Source organism: Bactrocera oleae, chromosome 6 (assembly GCF_042242935.1).
Source record: "Bactrocera oleae isolate idBacOlea1 chromosome 6, idBacOlea1, whole genome shotgun sequence".
NCBI classification, from domain to species: domain Eukaryota; kingdom Metazoa; phylum Arthropoda; class Insecta; order Diptera; family Tephritidae; genus Bactrocera; species Bactrocera oleae.
In genome coordinates this window covers 31,018,561-31,027,064 of record NC_091540.1, presented here as the reverse complement: position 1 = coordinate 31,027,064, position 8,504 = coordinate 31,018,561, and the positions used below count along the sequence as shown (strand labels likewise).

Sequence of the window (8,504 nt, the reverse complement as noted above, 5' to 3'; positions counted from 1 at the left end):
TCATTTTCTTAAGATCCTTGTTTTCTTTTTGTTTGTTTGTTTTGTTTTTTCTGAGTCATTGCTGACCATAAATCCGTCATAGCGGAAAATTGTCAGTTGTGACTGAAACGCTATCAGAATAGAAAAATTCTTTTGCGCAGTAGATAATATAATTTTTATTTTTTTAATAAATTTCAAACTTTTAATCAAAAATAGTTATAATAATATACTTAAATATAAAAAGGAGTGCAACAAAAATATAATAAAATATAAAAATAAATTTTCACTTGATGCCATCTCTCCAATCAGTGGATAGTTCTGAATTTAAAAATGCAAATGTAAATTAACAGTACTGACATATTAAATGTGAGTGTATTGGCGAACCCATCAGCAGTTTCTTGTAGGGTACGTTTAGGTCATTTATGGAATGTAAACAAATTGTCAACTGACATTTAGGGCTGGCAAAATATGTCTTCTAATAATATCGATTAAACTAGAGCAGGCACCGATTATAATGAGTGGAATGTAAGTTTTCAAGGGGTTTTCAGCGAAAACTGTGTTTTCGTTTGACATTTTTTGATGGATGAAAACACAAGTTTCAACATTAAATTTAGGAATAAGCATAAAAAAATAGCTCATAAGAAGTCAGTCTTAAGATTCAATTAATGGAATAAACACGCTAGCTTAAAGCTAAAGCTCGATTTCAATTCCGTTTCTTGCGCTATAATTGGAGTTGTGCCTATCCACTTTATGGAAGATTTTGCGTAAGAATGTTGGTTTGCGCTTCACAAAATCCAACTCGTGCAAGAATTGAAGCCGAAAGGCGCTTATCGGAATTGCCGCAAAAAGTGATCGAAAATTGAGCCAGCTGCGGCGGTCGCTTGCCCAAATTATTTTTAAACATAATGGCAACACCCATTTTATAATAAAGCAAAATTCTTGCCCATAATATTAATTTATTTCTTTTTGAAAATCACATGTATTTCTCTATAACCGATTCCTTTCTAAGCGCATCGACTTTATTTTTGTCACCCTTCACAAAGCCTCGGACCATGTCTCTATGAGCTTCCATGAATCGAATAATATAATAATAATTGCAACCTGCTCTGTGTAATTAACAATTACTTTTATTATGAAAATATACTATTTGAAACATTTTTTTATACGTCCATTAAAATTTAAATGTAAATATTTGATAGCCAAATTTTTATTTAATCCAGAATTCTGCTTGAAGCACTACCCTTGTGCAGAGACGCTTGAACCTGGAGGGAGTGTATTCAGTTCATCGACCGTCTTCGGATAACTTCTTAAGAACTACATGTACAAGTTTACCAGATGTCGAACAACAACTTTTTCATAAACACAAATTTCAAAATCATAAACACGAAAAAAATGGTTTTGGAGAAAGTCGTTGAACTTGATTTAATCTTTGCGAAAGGTTTCCGACAATCAACAGCCAAAGCAAACAAACCATCGATGAAAAGCGTAAATTTAAAATACGAATTGTAAATTTTAAAAATATTGTCTGTATATCTATATTTCCTCAATAAGGTAAAAGCAATACACGTTTGGAGTATGGACGTACATACATACCATATGTATGTTTATATGTATATCCGTATGCATCTTATATAAAAAAGTTCGTCTTGATTTCGCATTGTATAGCGGTCGAATTGCGTGAGAGTTCAGCGAACGTGGTTACGACACAAATTACTCTGCCAAAGCGCACGTCAAAATCAAACTTGATATCAGTTTTTATGATCATTTCAGACCAAACAAATTTAACAAAGAGTTCTGAACTAATGAAAACAAATTAAAATCAACAAGAACATATGTAAATATGTATGTATATAATCGGTGGATAAGAATATAACCTGAAATATTGTATATTGAGATGTCTGGTAAGATTTTTAAAGGGCAGTGAATCATTGTTAAGCATTGTTGCGTCGACCGTCAAAAATTTGTTTATCAAGTTTCAAGTGTTCGCACAAAAGTGACAAATGTTCATTTTTACGCCATAATAATTTTTACTCTTTACAGAAATATTTGACGCCTTTAATGCGTAATTTGAAGGACCTTTTTCATCGACCTTCGATGAAACATGATGTACATCCCATTGACCAAGGAACTGTCGAAACATGCCTATTCACATGACAAACATGTTCGGAAGAAGGCGAAGACTGTCCTATCTGTACGAAAGATGATGATCGCAGGTTTCTGGGATTTATAAGGTGGACATGGTAGTCTCAACATCATTTTTTCATTCTTGGCTTTGGTGTGCGCACGTGGTTTCGAATTATTTTTTACACTTTAATGAGGTGCTGGTGGTTTGTGGGATTACATTTTTTTTATTTTTTAATCCCGTATAAAATATTTATATGTGCAAAAAGCCTATATAATATAGATAACAAAAGGGATGCAAAATGTCAAATAACCAGTGTTACCTTATCGACATCTTTTGTAAATGAAGTGAAAGAAATGAAAACACATAATAGCCCAAATACAGGAATCCAAAACCTAGAAAAAGGAACTATAAGAGAGCAGAGGGCATATTTGTTAAGATTATTTTATAATCTCTACGACAATATTACTTTTTCTTGTAGAACTTTTTTTTGTGTTGAAAAGGGTTACCATATTATTTCTTTTGTGAAATAAAAGGTTTTTAAAGTTAACAAGGGATGGTACTACCGTTATCTTCACCAACTAAATGCGACGGTTCATTGATTTCACCAGTTTTTTAGGGAAAACAAATCAGTTTTGTCCCATTCATCTTACATACTTGTACTATGGCATTTTTGAGCTGCCTAAGATGCAAATGTTTTGGCGGAAAGAATTCCACATAGATCCTCGATGGGCTTAAGGCAGGCCACTGAAGTAACTCAGTATGTTGGGAGTTAAAGAACACCTTTGCCGTCTTTGCCACGTGGTTTGGGACATTATCTTGCCAAAAAATCTATTCATTGCCATGTAAATCACAAGCAAAATCTAGCAGCTCACTTTCTAATAAGTCAATGTAGATTTCTGCGTTCATTTTGCTACTTCTAAAGGGTCTAAAACGTGAACAACGTGATTTTAAAACAAAATAAAACACTCATGTCGGTCAAAATGGGTTTTTTTGTGTCATGTAGATAATTTTATGCCATTTATGATTTGAACAAAATGTCGACCAAATGGCCACCACGGCTCCGTTTACATATCTCTACCCGTTTACGCAAATTTTCGATGACCCGGTGTAGAGTTTCGGCTGGAATTTTGGCTATAGTGCTCTGAATGTTGTCTTCGAGTTAATTAATATCGTTTACACGATGTGAATCATGAAAAATATACTTTTGAGTTGCACCGCAATGGGTAGTCCTTATTGATATTTTAAGACTTGTTACATAGATCTTACTGCTATTTATACTAACTAGTGTGTTTACTTATTACCAGTTGATAGTTGTTTACATATAACATATTGTTTGTTTAGGTACATTTCGTTTGTTCTAAGATAATGTTGTTTTGATATATTCTGTTCATTTATAGATAAGGTTATAAGGATATATATTGTTTACTAAAACATAAGGTTGTTTTGATGTTTGTTTGTTTACGATATTTTAGTGATATAATGTGATAAGTAATTCGTTTCTTAACTAGCTCAAAGAGCGTTGCCGGTGACGCAATTGCGTTTTCTGAACCATACGAGAATTCGACTTACCCCATTTTGTTTGTTGACGAACGTGAATTTGTGAATTTTTCGAAGAATGTGAATTTGTATAATAATCTTGGGCAATTTCCAAGCATTGTACCAAAGTGAAAAGTGACATGCAAAAGTAAACCTTACTGAACACACTGACAAAATTTGACACGTCATCCCTATTGGTAGACAATATAGATATGAATGTACAGAGTCGGGGAGAATGTTTAGCAGGATTGCTATATTAGATAGGAGAACGACACTAAGGGCACTAAAGGTTAAAAACGTCAACCAATGACTACTTTTAAACAAATTACTCTATCGAAGCGTATTATTAGTAAAAATTTCTTGATCTCATATTACACTAGTATATGTATAAAAAATGTACCTTTTTATAACTTGTCGGCTCTCAGAGACATATATAGTAACATGTAAAGTAAAATGTTATGTTTAACTTTATTTATTTTTTTGTGTTTTTCTTTATTGTTCATGTTTTGTTTTATAATTAAGTCCAAAAATAATTTAAAATAAAAAATGAAGTGTACAAAACCAAGGTCTCTTTATTTAAACCAGCGAAAAGTAAGTAGATTTCAAGGGAAAAAACTATCGATACTATAGGTAGTATCTTTGTAAGCTATCGAGTGATCCGACTAGTTTGCAGCTCTAGAAAGCGGACGTCTGTCCCTGTAATGCTCTATAAATATGTAAGGAAATAAACCTTTCAGAAGGAAGGAGAAACCACTGAAGTACACTTACCGGCATATTATATAGCAATGACAATACGACACACAACGGCCTTCAATCTCTGTCTGGAACTTTGGAATATGGAATACTAGAAGTTTATACGAACAAATACGATCATAGAAAAGGAGAAAGTTAGTTATCGCACTAGTAGTTCTCAACATTACCAATATATGGAGAGTGGGTGGGGTTATGATCCGATTACACCCACTTTCCCACTGTTGGAGTAGGTGCCAACACGATTTGTTCCAAGCAAATTTAGTTGTTATAGCTCTAGACCCAATAATAAACGTATTAGATGGTTGGTCCATACCGTTTTTCAAAATTTTTCAAAACACAGATGCCCCCTCCCCTAATGGAATTCATTGTTCAAAATTATAGTTTTGTATCTTTTGTGGAACTTAGTTATAAGTTTTCGATTAATGACTTTTCGTAGGTGTGACAATTGTCCGATTCCACAATTCAATCACTTCTATGACAATTGCTAATACCCAACGGACTGGTTGAGGTCTACCTTTATATCACTGCCTAAGAAAAATAATGCCAAGCACTGTAGTAAACTACCATAAACTAATTAGTCTAATGTCATATGCACTTAAGATATTTCTTAAAATGATTCACGCTAGAATGTGTAAAAAATTCGAAGAATCAATGGGCAAGACGAAAACGAAGTACATGGTTGTATGTAGAAACAAGCTATTTCGTTCAACTGTGAAGAACACCTATTTAAACCTGACAATATATTTCAATGAAGAATCCGGACAAAATATTTCGTGATTTTTCCAAATATATTTATTTAGAAAACTAGAAAAATAGTCGAAATTTCGATTTGTAGATATCACAAAGAGCTAAATTCGGTTGTCATCAAACTTGTGCAAGGTTTAACGCCGAGGAAATACTTTTAGGTGTAGGCAAAACTTTATATTAGGTAAAGTAAAAAGTTCGTTTGGTTTTTTATTGATTTTTCAAAAGATGATAACTTTGTGTACATTTGTCCGATTTAAGTCAAATATGCGCCGTTTTGTTCGTAAACTTGTTGCCAACGAGATGCCAACTTCATTATACCCCTCTCGTAGAAGACTGCGTCCCTATTGCCAAAAAACTCGGAGAGCCAATTTTCACAGGCCTCTCTTGAGGCCAACTTCTCACCATTAAGCGCGTTTGCCATGGACAGGAAAAGATGGTAATCACTTGATGCCAGGTCCGGACTATAAGGTGGGTGCATTAGAACCTCCCATCCGAGCTCCAGGAGCTTCTGGCAAGTCACCAAAGACGTGTGTGGCCTGGCGTTGTCCTGATGGAAGACAATTCGGCCTCTGTTGATCAAAGATGGCCTCTTCTGGATGAGTGCTGCCTTCAAGCAGTCCAGTTGTTGGCAATAGAGGGCCAAATTGAGCGTTTGGCCATAGGGGAGCAGCTCGCAGTAGATGATTCCTTGGCCATCCCACCAAACACACAGCAAAACCTTCCTGGCCGTCAATCAGGTCTTGGCCTAAATCTGGGCCGCTTCCCCGAGCTTTGACCACGACCGTTTGCGCTCGATGTTGTGATAACTGACCCATTTTTCATCGCCAGTCACAATCCGCTTCAGCAACGGGTCGATTTTGTTGCGATTCTGCAGCGATTTGCAGATGGAAATTCGGTCCATCATGTTTTTTGCGTTAGTTCGTGTGACACCCAAACATAGAGCTCCTTTTTGAATCCAAGGTTATGCAAATGGTTCCAAACGGTTTTCTGGCTTATCTTTAGTTTCTTAGCAATTAAATAAGTGATTTTATCGCAATTTTCGACGACAGGCCTCCTGACGCGTGGTGCATCTTTGACATCGAAATTACCGGAACGGAACCTAGCAAATCACTTTTGTGCTACACGTTCGTTTACAGTATCGGGCTTTGATCGAAAAAAAATTGTAAAATATAGCGAATTTTCTCTTTGTTGGTGTCCATCTTTGACGAGCGCTCACAACGAACTGAGTATATCAATCAAACAACTGTCAAAGACAAACTTTTAGCGCGAATAAACACGTTTTCAGCGCCGTATAGTATGACATGATGCGACACGTAACACTAGTACTATGGACAATAACGCCATCTCTTAGATAAAAACCGAACGAACTTTTTACTTGACCTATATTAAATAAGTAAGGAAGGGCTAAGTTCGGGTGTAACAGAACATTTCATACTCTTGCAACTTGCAAGTATCAAATCCAGGGAAATACCTTAAAGTGTTTTATTTTTGCTATTTTTCAAAAAATGGTGCAAAAGATTTCAACATTCCTTGTTCGATGAAACTGAATGGTTTACAATCAAATTTGTATCTCACCAACTTATACTATAGATCATAGATTGAATTAGTTTTATAACAATATTTTACTTCTCGTCAGCGAAAATTTTATTTAAATCATCTTCAAATAAGATATATTTAACGCAAACTCAACCGAAAAGGCTAAATTTAATATATTGAGATAATGTGAAAAACGTCAACCTGAGGATCGCAATTGAATATATTAAGAAAGGGAGGTTTAGACAAAGGTCTAAGCTAATTCCATTCATATTCAGCGCTAAACAACATAATTTTTAAGAAAGCTTGTTCACTTAAATTTATTAAAATATCACACATATTGACCAACCTAAACGGTTTAAAGTCAGGTGGAAAGTCGGAAATCATTATATAGTATATATTGGGGGCCGTAAGAGTCTGGGCTAATTTCACTAACTTTTGACTTTGTTCAGGTATATTCAAGAACATATTTTCAGGCAATTTTATCATACACTGACCGGCATATTCAGCGTGGGGTTTTTAGAATAACGAAAATCATTATATGTAGTATATGGGGGTTTGGGTAATTAATTTAATGTTATAATATATCCAATATTATCAGTTCAGTTAATATTTTAATTTATACATAAACAAACATATAAACATATATACAGTTATATGCAACACGAATACATTTATATGAGGCACGTATGCATTTATACGTATGCAATACGCATGCACTCAACAATTAAAAATACAAACACATTTACTTAGGTAAAGATGTATTCATATCCTTGTTGACCTAAGATATATATTTATGCAGTATAAATATGTAAACTTGAACGCTAAATATGTACACACAGATAAGAAACCCATGTCACATGTCACATAAAATAGATAACATAACATCGTGTAACGATACATACAAACACACACATGTACACATACTTTAAGTTAGAATTAAAATAGTATATAAGGATAAACAAAATTAAAATAAAAACAAAATAAAAAAAAAAAGAATGAAAATATTCTCAACTCAAGAAAGTATTTTTCTGTCCCCCACCAGCGGTAAGACATTTAGAAACTTTATTGAGTTTAACCACTAAGTTTCATTAAGGTGCCTCATATACCATCACCAATATATGTGGGATAAAGTTAACTGAATGTTTTAAAATCCTGATATTAGTTATACCTATAGCGGCTGGGCAAGTTTTCTCCGGATTTTATCCACTTCATGATCAAAGATACATTGTTATTAGAAAAAATGCTCTTTCAATAATATTAAGATAACTCACATATTGACCGATATTTGAGGTATAAAGTCACCCGCAAGTTCACAAATTTTTCTATAAGGCGTATGGGAACTTAAGGATATATTAATCCGGTTCAACCCATTTTTGGCACACGGGTAAATTATTATCAGGTAAGGATTCTCTCTGAGTTTCTAATATATCTCACGAATTAACCGATATGTTTGATAAAAAGTTCACTATAGGAACTGTTGTCCATATATTCGGTACCTTTTGCTGGAAAAGTTGTTGTCCGATTTAAATAATTTGGAATTTCTAATTGTGTTATATGAGAAGTAGGCATAGCTGTAGTCCGATTTCGACATATCAAAATAATGCTACCTACCGAATTGAGCTCAAATCGGTCGAGTAGGTCCCGAGATATGGGTTTTCGACTAAATGTGGGTGGAGTCACACCCTTCGTCAAATTTTGGTAGCTGCTTCTATGAAGCCCTCTCCTATGATCTCTTTTGAGTTTTTGACGCATGTATTTATTGATTTATCATTTTTACAGTGTCGTTAGGGGTGCTTAAGGGATTTATTATGATCGATTTGGTTATACA

The 8,504-nt window shown here is 34.3% G+C and overlaps 1 long non-coding RNA gene across 1 annotated transcript; it reads left to right on the top strand.

The window, feature by feature from the left end:
* The first annotated feature begins 1,167 nt into the window (after positions 1-1,167).
* Positions 1,168-4,159, top strand: LOC118683401 (uncharacterized). The gene is made up of 3 exons (XR_004979228.2): positions 1,168-1,464; positions 1,531-1,880; positions 2,020-4,159. It is a non-coding gene; the product is annotated as an uncharacterized lncRNA (long non-coding RNA).
* Positions 4,160-8,504: the final 4,345 nt, after the last annotated feature.